This window comes from Pogona vitticeps, chromosome 6, assembly GCF_051106095.1.
Source record: "Pogona vitticeps strain Pit_001003342236 chromosome 6, PviZW2.1, whole genome shotgun sequence".
NCBI classification, from domain to species: domain Eukaryota; kingdom Metazoa; phylum Chordata; class Lepidosauria; order Squamata; family Agamidae; genus Pogona; species Pogona vitticeps.
Genome location: NC_135788.1, coordinates 37,644,905 through 37,670,145, shown reverse-complemented (window position 1 = coordinate 37,670,145; position 25,241 = coordinate 37,644,905). Strand labels below are relative to the sequence as shown.

At 39.8% G+C, this 25,241-nt stretch overlaps 1 protein-coding gene and 1 long non-coding RNA gene across 6 annotated transcripts in view; one reads left to right on the top strand and one right to left on the bottom strand.

Moving 5' to 3' along the window:
* Positions 1-1,811: 1,811 nt before the first annotated feature.
* LOC140708164 (uncharacterized) lies at positions 1,812-23,070 on the bottom strand. Of its 3 annotated transcripts, none has more exons than XR_013537227.1 (3): positions 22,879-23,070; positions 6,380-6,538; positions 1,812-2,465 (listed from the first exon to the last, which is right to left on the bottom strand). It is a non-coding gene; the product is annotated as an uncharacterized LOC140708164 (long non-coding RNA). The 3 variants fall into 3 exon arrangements; XR_012088330.2 differs by lacking the exon at positions 22,879-23,070 and adding an exon at positions 7,527-8,100; XR_013537228.1 differs by lacking the exons at positions 1,812-2,465; positions 6,380-6,538 and adding an exon at positions 19,490-22,002 and having other exon boundaries at positions 22,879-23,016.
* Positions 22,668-25,241, top strand: part of CPVL (carboxypeptidase vitellogenic like) — a 41,641-nt gene continuing 39,067 nt past the window's right edge. Inside the window, exon 1 of one of the 3 annotated variants that reach the window (XM_020780446.3) lies at positions 22,668-23,081. The gene's annotated coding sequence lies outside the window, so the exon portion shown is untranslated. Of the gene's footprint in view, positions 23,780-25,241 lie in introns of all 3 variants that reach the window. The other 2 variants (XM_020780435.3, XM_020780453.3) reach the window with 2 other exon arrangements.

Below are 25,241 nucleotides of genomic sequence, written 5' to 3'. Positions count from 1 at the left end.
GTCCCTTATCATTTTCTGGGGGCTTTGCAATTCTAAACTTTGGTCCTGGAGTTTGATCCTTAGGTCAAGCTGCACTATTTGGCCTAAGATGAGAGAAATCCCAAATTCAAATCTCTTGAAGCGGCCTGGGATTTCCTTGCAAAGCTGTTGTGAGGCTGTGCATGCACTGTGCTGAGTTTTCTGAAAAGAACTCAATCAAACCATTAAAACATTAAGCATATTTTAATAATAACAGTGCAGATACTTATAGGAAAATGCAGCTACTGATTTTCTTGAGGTAGCATCTAGTAATTCAATTGAATCTACTTCTGAAAAGCAGCTGGGGAATCCTGCTCATGCAGAAGTTCTAGATACATCGAGCTACTAATACAGTTTTGAAGTTGTAAAATAGTTATATTTTTAAAAGCTTAATGCAACATAAGTTAACTTTTTTAATATCTTCATTAACAGCATGTGAAACTTAGTTATAGTATAGGAAGTATCTGATAATTATAAAAATGTTTTTAGCATGAAATCATTAGATCAAAAGTGCTATAAACTTAAAAAAACACAAAATGTAGTTTCTTTATGCAAAAAATATGTACAATTAAATTTCTGTTGGAGAATATAATCAGCAGTCCTTTCTGTTAATACTTTATTACACAGGGAACCAAGGGCGATTTTCCCACATGACATTTTAATGTTTTGAGAACTCCCTGAGGCTTTTCCACACCATCAGTCAATATGTGCCACAATGTTTTAAAAGTTTCTTTAAATGTCAATAGCATAATAGCCCTATGCATACAATGTACTGGACAATAGCCATCTCAATGTCTTCCTTTTTCATTGTTTATTTAAAAAATGAGATTGGATAAGTATCTAGTAATTCCTGGGGGGCAAAACAGGTAGGGCACCTGGCCAGGAGAAACAAGCTTCTTCTTCTTAATATACTGCTGAGTAAGTGCACATAAGCTAAAAGTAGATAACAACCTCAAATAATTTTATTTGGAAGGAAACATAAATAAATAAAACATTCAGAAAATACTGCTGCTATTTGGAGAGACCAGAAATTGTGCTGAAATTGTGTACTACATACAATACTGTAAGTATGTTTTTGCATGCTCTGACTGAAATCTTGTTACTTGGTGAAAGAACATTTGTAACATTCAGTCTGTTCCTAACTAGTATATAGTAAGATTTCAGCCTACGCGTAAATTACATTCAAGTACAGTAGTAATTATCAGGGATGTGGTGGCGTTGCAGGTTAAACCGCAGAAGCCTCTGTGCTGTAAGATCTGTACATCTGCAGCTGTAAGTTCGAATCCACGTGACGGAGTGAGCTCCCGTCGCTTGTCTCAGCTCCTGCCAACCTAGCAGTTCGAAAGCATGCAAATGCGAGTAGATAAATAGGAACCACCTCGGTGGGGAGGTAACAGCGTTCTGTGTCTAAGTCGCACTGGCCATGTGACCACGGAAGATTGTCTTCGGACAAAATGCTGGCTCTATGGCTTGGAAACGGGGATGTGCACCACCCCCTAGAGTCGAACACGACTGGACAAAAATTGTCAAGGGGAACCTTTACCTTTACCTTTACAGTAGTAATTAATTTGCAATTTACTGGATGGAATTATTGGATTTTCCTGAGGCACAAAATACTGTGCATGGAATTTGGGGGGGGGGCACACATTATATCCATATAACCAAACTTTGTGGGGAGACGAAGTGGGCAATGCAAGTGAAAACAAACATGCATGCATTACATTCCACACACAAAATGATGTGTGTAAAGGCCCATTGGAAAGCAATGCTGGAAGAACTGGAAACAAATAAGATATATTTACCATTGTTAAATACTGAAGACCATTTAAATTGTATCACATGTTTACTGCTGGAATTTCATGCCCCTGAAAAGTAGGGATCAGCAACAATTCCTGGATACTTTCCAGGTACAGGCATTTTAAAAACCTGCCTAGAGCAATGTAATCTCAAACAGCATATGAAGGTCTGCATCAATAATTATGCCACACAGCAGAATACGGTGCCAAAGCTGCAGACATATGATGCCAGCCTTGCAGTCTGACTACAGGTTATGGCATGCCAGCAATCCATGCTGGATGCCATAAGACAGACTGCCCCTTCTCACATCACAACAGATTTCTGGAGGCAAGTTGAAAAAGAAACATATTTCTCAATTCAGGATTTATTTCTGTTAAAGACACTAGATTTCTTAATGTTAGACTTGCCTTTAATTCACTTTGTGAATCAATGGTCCTATGTATACATGCTGGGCTCATCTAGTCAGTTCAGCTTTGAAAACCATGTTGTACATAAGATATGAAGTACACACACCTACATGAGGCCATGCACTAGGAACTGAGGGCCTGTACTCAATTGGAATTATGATTGGGCTTGCTTCTGAAGAGACAGGTCTTAGAAGGGCCAGTTCAAGATAAAGATTCATGAAGAGGAAGACAGGATTGCAAATTCTAGACAGAGATAAAAATTGTAAATAAAACAGAGAGATTTATAACTTCGCAGCTGGTTGTATGTTGTAAGAAACAACACAAATGAAGCTGGAGCATGCAATGAAATTATAATATAGCTGTAGTATGCATCTTGATAGGTTCTTACCTGACTTTACACTTTCTTCCAAGATTGCTAAAATAGCTCCTCTCCCCTCCGCTTTATTGTTATTATAGATCGGGAGAATATAATTAATAAGAACAGCATTCACTGTTGACAAAGGCAACCACTTCAAGTTGCAGTTAATTACTAAACATAACTGTCTGCCTCCCCTTGATGGGAATTTTGTTCAGGAATGCTAAATAATTGAGATCCATGATAGCTGATCTATGACATCAGTGTCATATGACTTAACTTCACCATCTCTGGTGAAATTAAGAGCATAAAACATCCCACATTGTTTGCATAATGAACAAGGTGATGAAGCAATATGACTAAAAATATTTCAAGAAGAATGGAAAATAGATTCAAGGAATGACTTTTTTATGTACTTGTGCAATTATTTTGATCCAAATCAAGATCTTTGTTGTCCAGCTGATTGGAAAAAAAAATAACAGTATAAGGGGAGATGGTATAGTAATCAAAAGGGAATCCAAAAGTGAAGTGCTCTAGTTTTTTTGTAGGGGGGGAGTCAAGATATAAATAAAGAGATAAAAATAAAACAAAGTGGCCCAGGTCATGTCATGAATGGGAAAGGGGGGCTCTGTGTAGAATTGGCAAATTGAAAAAGTAGTAGATACAGGATCATAGAATTATAAAATAATTTATTTTGAATAGGCCTATAAGGCCATCGGGCTCAACCCCCTGCCCCATGCAAGGATCCAAATCAAAGCAGATGGTTCTCCAATGTTCTCTTCAATGCCTCCAGCACTGGAGCACTCACCACTTTCCAAGGTAATTCATTCCATTGTACTGCTCTAACAGTTAATAAGTTTTTCCTCATATTCAACTGAGATCTGGCTTCCTCTAACTTGAGCCCATTATTACATGTCCTGCATTCTGAATGATTTGAGAACAGATCCTGCCCCTCCTCTGTATGACTACCTTTGAAGTATTAATAAGTGCTATTTTATCACCCTCAGTCTTCTTTTCTCAGAATAATATGGCCCCATCTTTGTTGTCCTTCTGCAAGGAGGCGAATACCTTTCTCTTCAGGCAGGCTTTTCCTTAGGTTATCTGAGAGGGATTTTTTTTTTACATGTATTGATATGTTTGGTTGCACTTACATGTTTTTTAACTATTAATTTTGTTTACTTTTTAAAAGCATAATTTTGTGTATAAAATGACACTTTTTCTTTAAATAATTTGAGAAAAAAATGAGAGTCGTTTTATACATGGAAGGCAGCTCTTTACTGCTGCCTTTTGCGAGGCACAGGGCTTAGTAAAAAGGAAGAGGAGGCATTGCTTTCTTCCTTTTTGCTAAGCTCCGTGCCTTCTCAAAAGGCAAGGAAAAGCAGCAGTCACTTTGACAGCCACTTGCCTTGCCTTTTGCCAAGGCACGGGGATTAGCAAAATTGGAGCCCTTTGATCCCTGCTTTTTCTAATTTGGGGTTAGAAAAGGGGGGGTTATCTTATACATTGGGTCATCTTATAAATGGAAAAATATGGTAATAATTTAATTTTTTTGCATACTTATTGTTTTTAGCTTTTAAATATTGGCTTTTTAATGATGCAAGTTGCCCTGGGTCCTTTTAAGGAGAAAGGTAAAAATAGTTTAAATAAGAAACAATAAATAATAATAAACATGCCCAATTCTTTCAGCCTTTCCTCATAGGGGTTGGTTTCCAGTCCCCTGATCATCATCATCATAATTCTTTATTACGGCCGCAGGCCAGCAAGATTATAAAAAGACAGAACATACAGAAAACTCCTATATAGAGTACTGTATATGAATCCTTCTTTCAAAGTGATTGCAACATTTTCTCTCTAGTTCTCATAGAAATCAAGAAAAATTTAGATACCCTATCAGTAATATAAATAGGACAGTAACAAATCTGTAGGACTACTGTGCAGAGAGACACCTATTAGTGGAGAGATTAACTTCTTTCTGCAATCATCATACATTCTTCAGATGTCCAGAACTGGTCACAGTACTCTAGATGATGCCCAACCAGTGCTGAATAGAGGGGAGCAAGTTCCTCATAGAATTTGGCCATAAATATTCATTGAACCTTTGTTTGGAAACATCCAGCGAGGGAGAGTTCATCACCTTCTAAGGCACTTCATATCACTCTTAAAGAGCTCTTAGCGTCAGGACTTTATATGGGCACAAAACAAACCATGAACCCCCCCCCCAAAAAAAGCCAAACTGGGTTGGTTCATGGTTTATTTCAAGAATGTTTGGGGATCCCATTTTGCCAAAGCAAAACAAAAAACCCAACTTCTTTCCTTTGGTGTTTTGTTTGCTTTGGCAAAAGGGGCTGCCCGCCTGCCGCCTTCCCATTGCCCCCGTCCCCTCTGCCTCTCTGCTTCTGCCACTGCTGTCACCTCTTCTGCTGCCTACCACTGTGGGTGTCATCCAGCTTCTCTGCCAGGAGTCAGCTGCTGCCTCTGTGCATGTGCCTACCTAGCAGCTAGTGGGTGAGTACCCTCCCATGAGTACCCCTTTGCACTGGCACAGGCAGAAAGAGGACAAAAGTGATGCCAACACTATCAGAACAACTACACCATCCCTACCAGCTGAACATTAAAAATGATTCTCTGCTCAAAAATAAAATTCCACAGTGGGCTTCCTCACATTGCGATTTACATCCTGTATAGTGGTGCCTCGCTTGACGACGTTAATCCATTCCAGCAAAATTAGTGTTAAGCGAAATCGTCATCAAGCAAATTTTAAAAACCCATTGAAACGCACTGAAAACCCTTCAATGCGTTCCAATGGTCTAAATACCTCACCGTAAAGCGAAGATCCTCCATAGGGCAGCCATTTTCCAGTGCCTGTATAGCGAGAAATCTGTCCTAAAGCACAGCGGGGAGCCATTTTACACAGCGGGTGGCCATTTTAGAGCCGCCGATCAGTTGTTTGAAAATTGTTGTCTAGCGAAAACTCGGTTCCCGAGGCAGGGAACCGATCATCGTGAAGTGAATTTTTCCTATTAGAACATCATTTTGCGATCGCAAAAGTGATTGCAAAAACTTCATCGTCAAGCGGTTTCGTCATTTAACAAGGTAATCGTTAAGCGAGGCACCACTGTAGTCACTGGGTTGTAACTGAAATTCATCTGTGTCCAATTGAATGTAAATTGTGGGGTAAATGGCCAATGTAGACTGAGAAATTCAAGGTTAATATGAATGTTTCCTTTTCTCCTGATTTTCTGAGGAGTTTCTCATAATAATACATCTCTATTTTCACATCTTAGATTTGAAACAGTGCTTCTACTATCTGTAAGAGTAGCTCTTATGTTTCATAGTTCCATCTTATTCATGTAATATAACACTACTAAGCTTGTTTTAAACCCATCAACAAAATGCCTCCTTGACAGGAAATTGTTTCTGAGTGAAATCAAAGTGTAAACTTATGTGATGAACATTCCTGTCAAACTAGGAGAGAGAGGAAAATCTTCCAGATGTTTGGGGAATAAGTGATTATTAATGGTTACTTTTGCTTGGTTTTTTCTCTCTTAACAAAAGTTTTAAATTTAGGACAAACTGTCATCCACCATATTTTTGTTTTGGTCTCGGAGATTAAAAAAAGTTGTGCAGAATGTAAAACACAATTCCTGTGGGCATTCCGTATATGAATATTACTCGGAATGTTTTCTTCGTCCATTCATGGAATAATGTTTGACTGATCTTAGTTCTGTTTGTTTTGCACAATTCCACCCAGCCTGTTTGATCCTTTTGAGAAAACAGCTTATTATACAGGAACTAACCATACCTGTTATTTCTGTTTCTCTGAAGACTCACCCCAAATGTCACATTCAGGTGGAGAATTTGCTGTTTTATCCATGCAAATTTACAGGTCTTGTGGTTAAGCTTTCCACTTTCCTGACTCTCAGATCTCTGTGTCTTCAGCAGTTGCAGGTCAGATGCAGTTCTGCAGGGATATTAAAAGATTTAAGCACGATTGTTTATCAGGCATCTTGTCAAGACAAGAGAACATTCCTGGGATGTGGGGGAGAAAACAAACCATTCTGGTTTGTCATGGGTCTATGCCATAAAAATACTGTACTTAATTTGTTTTAATACAACTTTTACTCTATCCTTGTTGTTTAAACCTTGTTGCTATGATGGTGGTGGTGGATATTAGAAGATTTCTGTAGAATCTTCTATTATCTGCCAAAGAATGTTCCAAATACTGTACAATTGCACTCATTTCACACACTAGCAAGGTTATGCTCAAAATCTTACAAGGTAGGCTTCAACTGGATATGGAACAACTGATTGGTTCAAAATTGGGAAAGGAGTATGAAAAGCTGTACAGTATATTGTCCCCCTGCTTATTTAACTTATATGCAGAATATATCATGTGAAAGGCAGGACTCCCAAGCCGGAATTAAGATTGCTGGAAGAAATATTAATAACCTCAGATATGCAGATGATACCACTCTGATGGCAGAAAGTGAGGAGGACTTAAAGAACCTCTTAATGAGGGTGAAAATGGTCTAAAGCTTAACATCAAAAAAACTAAGATCATGGCCACTGGTCCCATCACCTCCCGGCAAATAGAAGGGGAAGATATGGTGGCAGTGACAGATTTTACTTTCTTGGGCTCCATGATCACTGCAGATGGTGATAGCAGCCATGAAATTAAAAGATGCCTGCTTCTTGGGAGGAAAGCGATGACAAACCCAGACAGCATCTTAAAAAGCAGAGACATCGCCTTGCCGACAAAAGTCCGCATAGTCAAAGCTATGATATTTCCAGTAGTGATGTATGGAAGTGAGAGCTGGACCATAAAAAAGGCTGACCGCCAAAGAATTGATGCTTTTGAATTGTAGTGCTGGAGGAGACTCTTGAGAGTCCCCTGGACTGCAAAGAGAACAAACCTATCAACTGAATGGAAATCAAACCTGAGTGCTCACCGGAAGGACAGATCCTAAAGCGGAGGCTCCAATACTTTGGCCATCTCATGAGAAGAGAAGACTCCCTGGAAAAGACACTGATGTTGGTAAAGTGTGAAGGCAAGAAGAGAAGGGGATGACAGAGGATGAGATGGTTGGACAGTGTCACTGAAGCGACCAATATGAATTTGACCCAACTCCAGGAGGCAGCGGAAGACAGGACAGCCTTGCGTGCTCTGGTCTATGGAGTCACGAAGAGTCGGACACGAGTTAATGACTAAACAACAACAACAACATGTAAGTATGACTGGCCCAAGGTTATCTTGTAACATTTAAGGCCAAGTGGGAATGGAAACCTACATCTCCCAAACTGTAGGTCATCATTCTAGCCACTCCTTCACATGGGTGTCTGTCATATATAGAAGGACCTACTGTATGTATATTGTGAAAGATGTCAGGTGAGACCAGAGAGGTCCACACCTACAACTCCACTGCCCTGCTACCCAATTCTCTGAAGTGGATAAAATACAGGAGGGTTTCACATCAAGGTTTAGGGCAGTCTTCCTGGTCTACCCCTTCCCCACCACTCTGAGTTCACAGACTATTAATTGTTACAGGGAAGCTAGCAAAAAACTCACAACAATGCCTGATTTGATTCACACACCAACCTCGCAAAGTGAAAAATACAAAACACCCACAACTGCTCAAAAAGTGAGGTCAAATGTTTTCTCCAGTACCACTAACCCCCTTCTTCCAAGAAACAAAACAAATTAAAGTTTTATTAGAATAAAAAAGTTGCAAAGGGACAAAAGGAAAAATGAATGTTCAAACATTCTCCAAATGATTAAAACATTTAAAAATTTATAACAAGAGCAGAGTAATATTATTCAGCAAAATAAATTAGAGGCTTAGGCAAAACTACATGAGCTCAGTAACTCCTTTGAGAAAACAAGCTAACTACTCCTTGCTCTTTTCCTTTTTATATTCCTCATTCACATTTTAGATCTTTCCCCACATTTCCACCAATGGCATAACATATTCTCATTAACCTTCTGGAAGGAAGCAATTTGTGTTAAAGTAACTTTACTCATTTTCCCTCCCTTCTCCTCAACTGAAACCGTCTTTTACCAGATGATAGTGCCCTGAGAAGGGAGGATGTTTTATGATCCTTGACATTCCTCCATAACAAGATGACACCCATGTGCTCCAATTTCCTTAATCCATCACCAAATGGTCAGTTTCTTCCCCTCTCCTCCTCTCCCTCCCAGCTTCACAGCCAACAGAAAGTTCACTTTATAGATCACCTGGAAGCCATCATTCCTTACTTTTCAGTTTCTTGACATACATGCATTCTAATTTTTCTGGATTGTGCCAAATAAATTTGTTTTCTTGTTACATTAGATTCCTAAAAATAAAAAATAAGTAAATAACATGCACTCTTTGTTTCATAACGTGATGCTATATTATCTGAATCACACAGTATATTGGAAAAACGGGTGGCATGGAAGTTCAAAAGAGTATATGGTTAGTAGTCTCTCTGTGTGCTGGTGTAGAAAAAGAACAGCAGAGTCTTTTTAAAAATTGCCCTTTGATATTTGTTGAAGGCCTGGTGAGCCTTATATTTGTTTAAGGCCTGGTGAGTGATTAGCACTGCCAGCACCTGCTGGGAATATCTAGTTTCCTATCTAGCTGCAATTACAGTATGACTGTACCATCTCTCCATAAATTAGTCACTGTAATCATATCCTTTCAGGCCACCCACAGTCTTTTGACCAAAGCATGACTTGCTGAAAATAACTAGAATTAAGTCAAAGTAATACATTTGCTAAGATCAGTATGTTAGGATGTGGGCATGTGCTGAATGAAAAATGCCTGTGTAATAGGATCCCTGTTGCTTTTAGAGTTACACAGAAGAGAGAATTCAGCAGTGATGGAAAATGTTTCACCCGGTGGAATGTTGCATTCTGTCCATGTCTCATGGACCATCACATCATGTACAAGTGGTGCCTCGCTAGACCATGATAATCTGTTCCACTGAAATCGCTGTTTAGCAAAATCATTGTCTAGCGAAAAGCATTTCCCCATTGGAATGCATTGAAACTTGTTTAATGCGTTCCAATGAGGAAGAATCATCGTTGTCTAGCGAAGATCGGCCATAGGAAAGCCGCTTTGTGAACCGCCGATCAGCTGTTTAAATCGCTGTCTTGTGAAGCTTAGGTCCCGAAAACACCTAGGGAGCTGTCAAAATCGTTGCCTAGTGAAAATTGGTTTGTGAAGCAGGGACCAAACATTGTCCACCGAAATTCCCCCATAGGAATCAATGTTTTGCGAATCACTATAGCGATCGCAAAAAGCCAATGTGTAGCACAAAAACTGTCATGCGGGGGTAAGTGTCTAGCGAGGCACCACTGTATTACATCAGTCCTCCTTAAGCCAGTGCTCTCCAAATGTGGTAGACTACAATCACCACCAATTCCAACCAGTATGATTATACTGGTTGGAAACAATTATAGTTGCAGCTGAAAGTATCTGAGAGATTCCAGGTTGGGAAAGGCTGCGGTATAGGGTTATAAATTTAAATATTCCCAGTATGGCCTGAAAATTTCACCAGAAATTTTAAGCAAAGTATGTAAAACCAGCATGCTAACAAGATGACCTGGTGACCTTACCACATATAGAAATTAATACCAGAATCAGGACCAACAGGCTCCGAATTTGTTTTGACTGGATAATCCATTTGTGAGGGTTCAGTATTTTGCTCCAACACTTGAACGCACCCACTCTCCTTGGTTTAGAAATGGGGGTAACATTTATTGAGGTATTCAACAACAGTCCAGTATCAACAAAAGCATTCCAAACGTTCTCCCCTTTTGACAATGGGTCTGAAGTGGGGTTCCAATCATCTACAGTATTTTGAAAGGGTTTTTACCCTGGCTATTCCAGGGCTCGGGCCACTCCGGTGGGGTGTCAGCATTCAGTAGTAGTCTCTCTTCTCCTTCCAGTAGGAGGATTGTGTCTTCCTCTCAAATGTCCACCCAGTCACAATCTCTGGGGGGTTCCCCTGTCTCCCACGGGACTCCAGGAATTCCCTTTGTTGATTCTCCCAAATCCTCCATTCTAGTGTTTCCTTTCATTCTTTTTCAGCTCTCTCTCTTTCCTCTCTCAGCTTCCTCGTCCACTCCTTAGTTTCTTATTCTCCCCAATATGAAGGTTTGGCGCTTAACTCATGCCGCCTCTGCTTGTCTACTTCTTCCTTGGGGACCCACAGTTTCTCGGTCTTTCTGGTTCATGGATCTTCTACCTAGATCCACTCCCAGCCTACTGGCAACTCTCCTTCCCCCTTCTTTATATCCCCCAATCCCGCCTCTACTATCTCCCGCCTTTTTTCTCCCGCACCCGCCAAATTACTCCTGAGTTCTGCGATCATGAATCCTTTCAAATTCCCCTCCAAATTCCAAGGGTCATGTCCAGGAGGTCTCGTCTTCCGGATTGGGGGAACTGGTGGGGTCTGGCTCTCTTTCTCAGCGGTTGGTGGGAGGGACAGCAGTCCCAAGAGAGGGGTCTCTCTCTCTCCCTCTCCCTCCTTCTTACACCATTGAGGGAGATTAAGAATGAGCAACGAATGTTTTATTGTACTTTTACAAAACAAAACAATGAGATGCTAATAAAACAACTGATTTAGTCATATTGATATCCATTCATGTTATTCTAGAAAGAACTGTTGAAAGAAGTAGAAGCCAACAAAAAAATATCTGGTGTGTCCTGCTTCCATGACTACGAAGCCTCTGTTGCCATTTTCTTTCTCTTTTGTTGCCTCATGTCACCTTTCACAGAGGACATTTTAAGGACTGTCCAGTCTGAGTATGGTTTAAAGGTAAAGAATCACAAGAAGGGAGAACCAAGAGTCTTGAAGTTTGTCGTCAGCAGTTACCACCTGGAAAGCAGACTGAGTGGGTACACAGATCACCCTCTCACATTATTCCAAGCAGTGGATGCATGTATTGTAATTATGTTTGTTACAGAAACCACTTCTCTCTCCAGCAGAGACAGCTCTATTTTCAATTTTGTAATGTTTTCTTTTGCTTCTGCTTCTTTCTGATTATTTTGCCCTGTCCGGGATTGAAAACAACTAGGCTAATAATAGTCTGCTCAACTCCTCTGTGATACAAAGGTGAGTTTATCAGTGCCACAGGCAGCATCAGCATCATTACTACTGCCACATTACAATATTGATTACTCAGGTTCATGATAAAAACTAAAATCCATCAAAGATCAAACTCAGGGCTTTCCTTGATTCCTCTGAGGGACACCCACCACTTACCATTTATACAAAAATAGAATGCCTCTCTTGTCATCATGTTGACTTTTGAACTAAACGTCAGTGAAAATGCAAATTCTTATAAAAATGATCAGATAAGTGCCCTTGATAGCGCTTTTAAAACAGCATATTAAATTGTACATTAAAAGGGATTAGGGGTGCACCAGAAAAGGTTGTAAAAAGTATCTGCATGTAAATAAATTTAATAGTTTATGAATATCTCTAGGACTAATAAACTTATAGGTATGTGATGTACAGTGATCACATGGTTACATCTGATATAAATTCTAACTTATATTTATTGATATAGACATAGACATAGATATAGATACAGATATCTGATTGTTAGATCCATTAAATGAATAGGACATGTTAAGTCAACAGTGAGGTAAGCCCTCTTGTTACTCTAAGAGGGACTAACAATTTAATTTAGCCCACAGGGTTTCATATCAACCAGACTTATTCTCCAGAAAACAGTTGAGTGCTTTGGATTGTTCCTTTATTCACAGGAGGAAATTCTATTTGGAGGCATTTAAAAAACCACAGAATGTCAGTGCCTATGGGCACTGAGTTTTCAAGATGTGAAATTTTGGAGTATAAAGTAAAGGAAAAGGTTCCCCTTGACAATTAAGTCCAGTCATTTCCTACTCTGGGGGCTGGTCCTCATCCCCATTTGTTAGCTGAAGAGTCGGCGTTTGTCCATAGACAGCTTCTGTGATCATGTGGCCAGCATGACACAGAATGCCATTACCTTCCCACCAAGGTGGTACCTATTCATTTACTCACGTTTGCATGCTTTCAAACTGCTAGGTTGGCAGGATCTGGGCAAGCAACAGGAACTGACCCTGTCACATGGATTCGAACTGCCAGCCTTTTGATTGACAGCCCAGTGGCTCAGCGATTTAACCTGCAACACCACCCACATCCCTCTTTTGTGTGTATACAGTGCTAGAAAAAGTTAAGTGGGGTGTAGAAAAAAATTTAATCCTGAAAATATCCATTGTGTTTTAAAAATGAGGTTTGAACAACTGTTTACTAAAAATGCACTGCAAGACAATCAACCAACTCTCCTGCCAAGTTTGACAGCAAGTCAATGTGCAATAACATTGCCTTGCAGAATAATCTCTTTCATGGCTGACAGTTGAATGTATAAACAAACGAAAAGAAATAGAAAAACAATTGAGTCCCAAAATGAGGTTAGAACAAATTGGACCCTGACCAACTTAGTTCACCAACACTTTATGCCCATAGCATTTTGCCTGCCTGATAAAGTGGTACCCAAACAAATTAATATTCACAAAAGTGCAGGGATCTATTTAGTCAAAACAATTGCTGTTATTTGTTGTAAGGGCAACATGCCAGCCTCAAGAGAGTTGTAAAAGCAATAGAGATTTCCACTGAAAAAAATTCTGACCATTTATAGGGATCAGTAATTACTACACTAGCAAAAGTCAGTTTATAGTTGAAGGGAAATGTTAAAAGAGAGAGTGAGAGAAATATAAATACACTGTGAGGCAAAGAGACACACAAGAAGATGCCATGACACACACACAGTTAACCAACAATGCTGACACTAGGCACCAGAACATCAAAGAGCAGCAACATGTAGCAGCACAGATCACAGCAGCACCTTGGAACAGACAAGGATAACAAGAATTTTCCTGCATAGATGCAAACCGACTTGACTGGGTGAGCAAAATATATATATTTTTCATGTGTTTCCAGTAATATGCTTAAAGGTTAAAGATTGCTCAGAATTTACTTTTAATGATGTATTTTAGAGATGTATTCTTTGCTTTTCATGCTATACATAAGCTCCTGCATTTTTAGAATGTATGCATCCTCCAGCAATTTTGAAACATGATTATAACATAATTTAAGTTCTGCCTACAACTTAAATTTTGTTTTTTAATATATTTTTGTTTGCAACGTCTCATAGTTGTAAGAATTTGGATGGCAGTTACACTTGCAGCTTTTCACATGTTACAAGGGTGATGTAAGACTGTTTTTAATATATTTTGGGTTGTTACTTTTGGATGCTGATGCTGCCTGGAATATTGCAACAATGAAAAGATTCCCAGATGAAATCTGATATGATTGGAAATGGTTATCTGGTTTCATTCTAGAATTAACCCTTTCTGGGATCAATGACAGTTGTAACAAACACAGGCTTCTGATTTTTCCCTAGAGATCTATACAGTTCTGTGGGGCATGTAAGGATATGTTCATGCTTCAGACTCTCTGACCTGACAGGGTGAAGGACAGGTTGGTTCATCATATACATCACAAATCAGCCTGCCCCTGATCAACACCTACCCATGGCTTTCCATACAGGAACTATTTTTGAAGTGTGTGTCTGTGTAGGACTTTCCATTGTTATTTGGCTCCGGCCTGAATGATTGCAGGGATTGAACAAAAGTAACTGGCTGGCTGGTTGTCTGTGAAATTGCTTAATAGTATTGAGAAATGGAAACCTTCTTTGCTGCTTGCCTGTGGAACGAAGGCAAGAGGAATTCTTGCTAACATTTTTTTAAAAAGCCCTTTTAAAGTATCACTGAGAGCAGCATTTTTTTTTAAAAAAAAAATGAAATCTTCCTTTTCTTTTCCCTCCACAGGTGAGCTTAGGAAAGCACAAAGGAAGAGAAAGGAGATAGGTTTTTCTCCACTTTACTTTTAAACAGAAAGAAAATCAGTCCAGTTCATTAAAACTGGAGCACTTGAGGTGTGGTTGATCCTTGCATGTTGGATGCAAAGATTGCCCCAAATGACATGCCACACCTTAAAACAACCCTGTTTAGCACAATCTGATCCAGACTGGGATAATTAGCCCATCTAGTCTTATATGCTCAGTGAAGTCTGTTGTAAGCATGCCTGCTGTAATTAGTGGGACAATCCTCATGCACTCTGCTCTGAGCTGGATAAGTGGAAGTAAGCAGGAACATATACAAGTGACAAGTAGACCTATTAATGCATAGTTTGGAAATAAGTTTTATGTTTCCATTGGAGAGGAGGGGTCACAAGCTTCCCATTGTTATTATAGGTTTGTACATAATGAAGTTATTGATATAATTGGGGGGTTTGTCCCTTTTAATCCTTAAATTATCTTCACAAAATACAAAGAAGTTTGTTTTGTAGGCACTCCTACAGAGACATTTGTGGGAAAACTGTATAATATTTATTTATTTGTTTGTTTGTTTGTTTGTTTATTTATTTATTTATTTATTTATTTATTTATTTATTTATTTATTTATTTATTTATTTATTTACCTTCTATACTGCACTACCTAATGGTACACTATAACTCTGGATGGCTTCCAACAAAAAAGGAAAACTTTAAAGAAACTCATTTCCCTCCTAAATCACAAAAAATATAAAACGGAAATAACACTCCTGAGAGCCCAAGATGGTGGCAACGGAACCAAAATACAAAATAGATAGTAAAATCAATGTAAAAGAATAAATAAAAATAAATAACAAACTGTTATAAGGGGGAGGGGGTTTGTCCTGAAACGCTTGCCTGAAAACCAATGTTTTAATGTGTGTTCTAAATATTAGAAGGGAAGGTGCCCAGTGCACCTCTACAGGGAGTGTTCCACAATAAGGCAGCCACCACTGAGGAGGCCTGGTTCCTGGTCATGGCCTTCCTGGCCTTCCTCAGGGTGACTACCACATCATCAAGGCCTGAGATGTATGACTTGTATAGGTAATGGAAGGCACAGGAAGAGGTGCTCCAATAGGTAGCGAGGTCCCAAACAATTCAGGGCTTTGTATGTCAACATTAGTACATTGAATTTGGCATAGAAGCAGACCAGCAGTGAGCAAAGGCAAGCCAAGACCAGGGAGATATGAAATTTCAAAATCCCCGAAATCAGCCCGACTGTCGCATTTTGCACCTGCTGCAGCTTCCCGTATTACCTACAAGGGCAGCCCCATGTAGAGAGCATTCCAATAGTCAATCTTCAAGATGACCAGTGCATGAACTAGCGTTATCACCAATTTCCTGTTGAGGGAGGACTGCAGGGGTGCAATCTGCTTAAGATGGAAAAAGGCGGGCCTAGCCATCGCTGAGATATGTTTCTCCACTGAGATATTATTATGCCCCATAGTAACCATATATAGGGAGTTTCCTGGTGCAGTTACACGTGGAATAAATCTGTCTGGAAGCAAAGGTGTGCACTGAAGATTATATGAACCATATAAAAAGACTTGTATATTCCTGGAAATCCCAACACAGAGATAGCTCTTTAGGTTGAATTTTATAAACTGTGATCGGCCGTAAAAAAAACTCTGAATTTCTCTTTGAGGAGAAGGAGTCATCAGTTAGGTCTTATGCAACTGTGACCGATATAGTTTCCTTTTGCAATCCATAGCTGCTGTTTGTTATTGGCCATGTGAAGTCAAATTCGTATCAGAACCCGCTTATGTGATTTTCCTTAAATGTTTAAATGCCAATGAGTGATTTTTGTCACACATCTTTTCTGTCAAGGCTGCCTAAACAGATTTTTTTCTGCAACGTCTGTGAGAATGAAATGAACTTTTACTAATACAACACTAATGACTTTATTAAACAGCCATTCACTGTGTGAAACACTTCGTGATCAGGAACATAGAGTGCTTGGGGCTGCCAGGATGGATTTTCATGTTATTAGAGTGAGCTGTCATGGGGCAACAGATTTTATTTATAGCTTTTGGACTGTGTTTATCTTTGCCATTGCATCAGGGCACAATCGTATTTGTTTGGTTCACCAAACATTTTGACTTTTTGAGAATATGAGCATTAAGAGTAGCCCAAGCTATAAATAAGATCTCTCTTGTGACACTCCACTAACTGAACCATTTCTCAATCTGCTGCAACTTCCATAGATTATTTATTTGAAGCCTTTTGCAACGTAATTGCACACAAAGGATATAAAGTCTTATCTGCTAATGCAGGAGAACCTCTGAGATTGTGTCTCTAATTTACCTTTCCTCTAAACGTTGTATCAGGCTGTAGAATACAGATGTGAGACAGCTGCTGTGATGTTTGGAAAGAGACAGGGGAGCAGTACACCTGCTGATGTGCAAATTATGATTGGAGAACAATGTGATGGAAATCCTACTGGATAAAAGCCTTGGTTTTTGCCTACAAATGCTGTAGAAGTTATACGTATTACTTCTGAAAAAATAATAATGAAGCTGACCTCTAGGGTTCTCTGGATAATTTGAATCAGAACCACACCTGGATATACCGTCCTCATGGAATTGAAAAACACAGCTTGTTACACTGAATAGTGATTTGCTGAGAGACAAGATTTAGAATATTATTTCACTGAATAAATGCTGCAGTGCTCTGGGGTGCATGGAGTGTTTGTATGGAGATGACTGGACTGCCAAATTCTTCTGTCATTATTGGCCTCACCCGGCACTCAGCTTTCATTTGTGGCTCCAAGTAGCTGTAGTATGTGCAGCGGCTACGTCCCAGTAAATCTCATGGCAGGCAGGCTAAACTGGATGAAGCCAAGCTGATGGGCTTGGCCCTTGATGATTTTATGGGCTATGCCTCTCCTTGCATGTGGAGACTGGTGTGACTGACAAAACAGAAGGTTTATTGTGGATCCACCAAAACCAGCAATGCACTTGTGGTATGTATAGATCAGGATAAGACATTCAGGAAATCTGAATCAATCACTGCCCAACACCATCAGTTGCCTCAACGTAGTCTTAGAACTGGATTGCTCCACTGAGAGGGCAATACTGTACAAGAGTCCCTCACTTTGAACAAATCTATGCACAAGTCATCTCCATCCTTTCACTGTAACAAGAGAATCTTTGCATTCTCTGTGATTAAATGACAGAACTATCTATGTTTGCTTGATGATAGGTGGAAGAAAGAGCAGAACAAGGGAACTACATGGACAGGATATAAACTACTTTTTTGTATCCAATAGCCAATTGGGCAACTACTTGGATATTGAGAAATAGTTGCTGTTCCACCATTCACATAGATTTTAGACTATGTTTCACCATCTCATCTCTGGTAGGATTTCTGTGCTCTCAATAGCTGATATGCAAAAATGTAGAAATTGAAGTTTACCCCATCACTTTTGTTCTATGCTAGGAAAGATTGTAAATGTTGCCGTTCTGTGTATTAGATAGCTGTTCATGGCACAGGGACTTCGTCAGAAAAAAAGCTGACACCTTTCTTATGTATTAAGCAATATGTCACACAAAACAGATCCCGGTGGAATCGTCAACCTTTTAACCAGCTCCCTGGTTTTTAATAGCAGCATAACTGCCACACAGTAGTAGCTATTTGTTTTGTGGGTAACAATTAAATCTATTGTGCAATACAGTTAAGTATAGAGTATGTTTGTGTACATGGTATGGAGGATATGGAGGCTGGTTTACAGTTCAGATTTCTAGTTTCATGTATTTTATTGAGATGTTACTGCTGCATAACACATGTTATTTTATTCCCATCATGTAAAACAGCATGCTTTATGCCAAGATTACAATGCTCTTTTATGCACAGGAACAGGCCAGGCTGGTTTCTTTCCGGTCATTTGGCAACTTTTTTTTTAATGGATCAAGTGATCTTATTCAGTATACTTTGATTCACCGAAATTCTATACCTTTCTTGTCAAACTATACTACCACTGGCCAGCAGCCCTTTTTCCTCTTTTCACATTTAATTCAAGTGTGTCCGTTCCAAGAATAAGTCAAGGCCAAAACGGATCCCTCTGTTAACTACAAACTTGGAAATGTGGAATTTGTTCAAAACCTATGCCAATTATTTGCAATTATTTTGCAGCACAAGGCCCATGCTTTACAGTTCCTCCCCTTATAAACTAGATCATATTGTGGTTTCCAGTTAGCACCCCTGCACCAAACATTGTCTTCCCCCAAAAACATATGCCAAAGTTTTGAAATCAATTTGCAGCGCAAACTTGCCCCCAAAATGGTTTAACTAGCATAGCCAGTTGTATGAGCCTACCAAGCACCTCAAAGCCAACATGCTCCACTTCAGTCAAAAACAATGTCAAAGTTTTACAGTGTCTAAACAATGAAATTATTGCTGAAACAATAACAGGGCATTATGTCATATTTAGTCAGTTGTACAAGTGGACAGAAGCAGTGTACAAAAAATGTTAAATCATTAGCACAGGTATTGTATTGTATTTCACATGCTGCAAAACAGTTGCAAAATGTGCTATTGATTTTGAATTAAGTGGACAATGCTGGTTAGTAAGTCCCTAAATTAAGTTAGTAATTGGGTATCCCAATTATTCCCAGAGTGAGGGTGGGTGCTGCAAAAACTGAGATTGTAAATCTCTGTCATAGTTCTGTGTGGAAAGGGTAATGAAGTGCTCAGTAGATCTCTTTATTACAGTATATATTCCAGTTGCAACTAATTGGGGAGGGGGCACTCTAAAACAGAGTTTGCATTTCAAAATTACTGCAAAACACTGGTGTAGGTTTGGACTGAAATGGACTGTGACATCCCTCTTACATGGACCATGTTATAATGTAGACTTTATAGAGCTATAAGCTCATTTAAGTGTTGAAAATCTCATTTTAAACAAAATTCCTGTTTAAACAATCAGACTTCAGAGGAATCCTGTGTTTGAAGATTAATCACCAAACAAAGTAAAGTAAAAAGGAAACTCCAAGGGAAAGCGGGAGAGGGTGGGGATAGTTTTAATATGACACTCTCACAAAATTCTTACTTATAAATAACTCATCATTAGAAGAAGAAAATTCTTAACATCTGATTTGGCCCTAAGAAGAGATTTTGAGTCAGCCTTTTTGCTGCTCGCTGGATAGCTCTGAGAGTTAGGCATCTAGTTCAGAGTTCAATTCCTCACCACACCTCCCTGGAGAAAAGCCAGCCTGTGCAGCCTTGGGCAAGCTCCACAGTCTCAGGGAATGGAATGATAAAGCCAGAAAAAGGAATGGTAAACTACGCCTGGGTACTGTTTACATAGAAAACCTCTGAAAGGATTGCCTAACAGAGAATCAACTTGACAGCAAGCAATTATTATTATTATACAGCACTGTATGAGGCTTACGTCTTCAATCGTGCCTACTCTGAGCTTCATATACACTATAAGGTGCCACAGAAAGGCCAGTCCAGGAACTGTTTCCTGTATCAAAAAAAAGAAAAAAGAAAAAAAGAAACAGAAGTGTCTTATCATTTCTGTGTCAACGCAATCCTGTACATAACCTGAACCAGATACATGTTTAGGGGACCTGAGGAAAATGCCCTCTGATAGGGCCCTTCTTTTGTGGACTCTGGCAGGAGTTGCCTCTTTAATTTCCCACAGTTCCAGAGAGGGTTGCTCTATATGTGGACCTTATGAGATCTGAAAATGGAAAATACCTATATAGAAATAAACCTGGTTTCAATGCTTTCTTTTGATGTTCGAGAAAAAATTAGCAAGGTAAGGAAAGCAACTGTAAGGTGAATGAATAATAGGAATCAAGACATTGATCATTTGGAAGGAGAGAGGACTCTCGGGTGAATAAGAAAAGTGCTAAATAAGAAAAGTGCTGACTTGCATTGTGGAAGTATACTAAGAGAACCATTACTATTGACTGGGGACAGAGTGAGGTGATCTATTGAACAGCTCTGGAATCAATGTGTGCAAAAATGCACACCACACTTTTCTTGGCAGCTTTGCCCATTATAATTCTTAAACAACATATGCATGCATATGGCTTTTATTTTTCTCAGTCTATCAATATAGTGCTAAAAATATGTAAGCACGCCACAACTTAACACACATTTTACTGCAATAATGGAATCTTGTTTTGCAAAAGAATGCAAGACTTACAGCCTGTTCCTATGCACAGCTGGTCAGAAGCCAATGACTGAATTTATATGGGAGTAACTCCCTCTGTCCCACTCACGGAATGGCTGGCCGGGACTCAGGAAACTAGGGTTCAAACACCACTTGGCCATGGAAATTCACTGATGTTTGCGTGTAACTGATAAAACCATTCCTTAAATGTCTCACTTACTTTGAAATCCCTATTAGGGTCAGTATAAGTGACACATATAAATGGCCCAATTTGATGGCACATTAAACACACATACTTCCAGCTTAACAGAAGAGTGCAAAGATCTTTTGAAATTCTGTACATTTCCATCTCCTCATATCTAAAGAGCATGGGAAAGGAATATCTGTGATACACTTTCTAAAACCCAAACTGTCTAGGTAATAGGAACAGTGAATGTTTGAAAGGAAAGTATAAACTTTAAAGGCTAAAATTTCTACCTCTCCCTAGAATTTGCTTTTGTTTCTAATTACTGTACAGTACTTGAAAATGTTTCTACAGTATTGCTCTTATATGCTATCATGTCTCCTCTGATCTAAGGTGGTCCCATGGATGAGCAATTTCCAAAATGACCTGTTTTTAACAGTTCTGCTCAGCTTTTGTAAATTAAAACCTGTACAGTAGTTTTATTTAGGAAGTCAGTCCATCTCATATTTGGTCTTCCTCTTTTCCTACTACCTTCTGCCTTTCCCAGCATTGTTGTCTTTTTCCGAGAGTCTGCCTTCTCATGATGTGCCCAAAATAGGATAGTCTCAGTTTCAACATTTTCCCCTCCAGAGACAGTTCAAGCTTGATCTGCTCTAGGACCCTCTTGTTTGTCTTTCTGGCAATCCAGAATCCCCGAAGCTCTCCTCTAGGACCATATTTCAAATAAATCATTTTTCCCTGTCAGCTTTCTTTACCTTCCAGCTTTCTCACCCGTACATAGCGACTGAGATTACAGGAGTGTGGATGACCTTGGTCTTGGTCTCCAGTGACACATCTTTACACTTGAAGTTTTTTTCTAGTTCCTTCACTGTTGCCCTTCTAAGTCTCAATCTTTTTCTGATTTCTTGGCTGCAGTCTCCATTTGGATTGATGATTGAACCAAAGTATGCAAAACATTTCACTATTTCAGCTTCTACATTGTCAATGTTAAACATTGTATAGTTTCTTTGTAGTCACAATTTTTCTTCTTAATGTTCATCTACAGTCCTGTTTTGGCCCTTTGTTCTTTCATTTTCACTAAAAGTCATTTCAAGTCTTTGCTGTTTTCTGCTAGTAAGATGGATCTCCATATCTTAGTTTATTGATGTCTCTCCTACCAATTTTCACACATCTTTCATCTGAATCTAGTGTGGTTTTCCATAGGATATGTTCTGCCTACAGAATGAACAGATAAGGGGATAAAATCACCCTTGGCTGACAACTTTGGCTATAGGAAAACATTCTGTCTCTCCATGTTCTGTTCTAAGGGTAACCTTGTCCTCAGTATAGGTTATGCATGAGGACAATCAAGAGATGAGATACACCAGTTTCCTTCAGAAGAGCTCATAGCGTCTCATGATCCAGAGACAAAGACAACTAGAACAACCAGTGCAAAGATGTAGAGAACAACAAAAGGGGAAAAACAAAAGATATCTTCCAGAAGATCTAAGAAATCAAAGAGAAATTTAAGCCGATCAGGAAAGCTGAACAACCAACAGAGAAGTAGGCTATCTCACCAGGAGAAAATAAAGAGAAACAGTATACTGAAGACCTATAAAGAAAAGATTAAAGGATGAGAGGCTCCTTTGAAAAGGAAACCTATGAGTTTCTATTGTACCTCCTGTGAAAAGTTATCTCAACAAATATAAAAGTTAGCACAGTACTGATCGCCAATCTGACAAGAAGCAAAACAGAACAGCCCCTTACAGGCACTGCTTCCTTAAAATGAGGGGAGATGCTGAATAATTTTGCCATATAATAGTAGTAGCTGCAAACAATATACAGTATATAGAGAAAATGGAGTTAATTCTCATTTCTCCTCATCCCCCTTGGTGTTTTGCAGAAGTAAATAAAACTTCGCAGAGCCTGAGCGGGGTTTGCCTGGGATAAGGACACATCGTTACCTTATTAAAGCAACGTATTAACCCTTATAAGCGAAACAAGGCGCACGCTAATTTCCATCCATCAGTTCCACGCAACCCGATCCTATCGAGGTTTATGGGGAAGCTGAATCCCCGCCCCCCCGTAGGAAAAGGCTGAAGTCAAGCTTACAATAGATTGCCATCCTTAGCAAAAACAGAAACAAGAACGGCTGTTTTTCACTTGGGTATATGCCAGAGTCTTTGGAAGCGGGTGCGTGCGTCAGGCTTTGCGGAGATCCACGTGCTTCCGAACTGACGAAAAGAAATCGCAGGAAGAGAACCCGAAGCAAGGTTAAAGATCAGCGGCGACTGGAGCCGCCTTCTGGACGCCGGGTAAGGCTATTTCCCGTTTTAAGATGGGCAGGCTTTTTTTTTGTTTATGTTTTGGGCCCGCCTTCTCTTGCCGACGCGGACCTGTCATTGGTGGAGGCTGCCCAGGGCTTACTGTGCATGCCAGTGGCTTCTGCACTGATCCGGTAAGTGGGAAACTGAAGCATTTTATTAAGACGGAGGAGGTGTTCTAGGAGGCTGTCAAATCTGTAGTTTTGAGAAGCTCCTCGGCGAGGGCAGAGCGGGGCGTTGTCTTCTTCTTCTTCTTTAAAGACTCAGTTTTGAATCTAGGGATGATGATGCTGAGACTTGGGTGGCTCCAAGATGGGGTGACAACATCCCCGAAAGCAGGGAGAGGAGAAGGAGAAGGTATAACGCTCAAGATCACCTCCTCCTGGTGATCAGGCGGATTCCGTTGTTTGTGTTTTTACTAGACCTCTGAGTCCACCAGCTGTAACATAGTTCCTTGAATAAGGAACCGAGTACTTGGTTTGCTTTCACATAAGTGATTGCGCTCACCGTTGCTTAACGTATGTGGTTTTAATTCACCATCCCGATTAGCAGCAGATATCCTTCCTCGAAATCGATAATCGTCAGGAACCAGATAACCTTTCTGATAAACCAGAAACCTAACACCAGATCACAATCTGTCTTTAACTCACTTTGCTGGAGGATGCCCTGGTGTGTCAGCAGAAACCAGTGTAAGTCAGAGGGGCAATTGCTCCTTCCCATTGCAGCCTCACCTGTGAAATTGCAAAAATCCATTCCCCCCCCCCAAAAAAACCCTTCTGGACCCAGTTTTCAGGCAACTCCCAGGGTTGTGGGGGGGGGGGGAAGGGGAGAAAGAAAGTTCTGATGCAGAATCTAGGCCTAGATCCATTGCAGCATCCTTGGTTGTAAACATAATATATGTTATAATTGCTTGTAGATACTGTGTTTGTTATTCTGACCAATTCTATTGAATTGGTTTTGTGGGTATTTCTGTCATTTCAGAGGTGAAGCCAAAATTTGGTACTTCTGTGAACTGTGACTGTTCACAGAAGTGGCACTGCTGAAATAATTTGTATGCAGCTAATCAACAACAAGCTGGTTCGATATCTCAGTGGTTTAGGTATCTGGCTATGGAGCCACAGGCTGGGATTTCAAATCCCCTCTGTGTCTCCTGGGAGAACAGCCAGCCTATGAGACCTTGGGCAAGTTGCACAGTTCCAGCGCTCCTGTAGAAGAAGGGAATGGTGAACCACTTCTGAGTATTTTCTACCTGGAAAGCCTGGAAAAAAGTCACCATGAGTCTGAATTGACTTGATGGTACATGATTATTGTAATAATAAAAAGCAAACATACAGCATGACTAGATCAGGGAAGTTAGAGCTATTTGGTTCGCACTTCAGGGGCTGTTTTCTCCAGTGCAGTCTATTTTATATTGCACTTGCATGATCTTTGCATTTGTACTGGATCTGTTTCTTCACCCATGAGAAGGATCCAGCTAGCACTTCAGATCCCTCTGATTTCTCCCCTTTCAAAAAGGGGTGCTATGGATTGCTGTTACTGAAAACATATGTGGTCACCAGAAAATAGGGCTGACCAAACCAAACCAAAAGCAAGCCAAATATTTTCATTATGAAAAATTTGCTTGCTTTGATCTTTGGAACTTAGGCAGAAGGGGAAATCTCATCACTATTGGCTAAGAAATGTCACAATGATACTTGAGTGCAGCTGAGTGGCCACAGAGACCTATAGATTCAAGGAGTGCTCAAGTAGTTAAAAGATGGGGGGAGGGAATCTTAGTTTAACAGAATGATTGGATTAAAAAATGACACACTTGCCATTTAACCCAGTTACCAGGCAGATCCTTAAATAACAAAAACATTTTAACTCACTTGGAAAAATTCTATTCCATCACAAGGAAATAACAGATGAGAGATGCTATGCTAAATTGCTCCCCTTCAAAGATAATAATGTTGTACCACGCAGGTTGAAAGCACAGGTAAACAACTTCTTACAAGGAACACTGGTAACTCCAGACTGGTTTAAGGTGCTTATAAGAGGTATTTCAGCTTGTTCAGGGAATCTAGTAGTAAAGTACCATGGACGAATATTAGGAGATTAGAGCGATATTGAAAAGATAGCGTTAGGGGAAGTAACAGATTGGATATTGACATC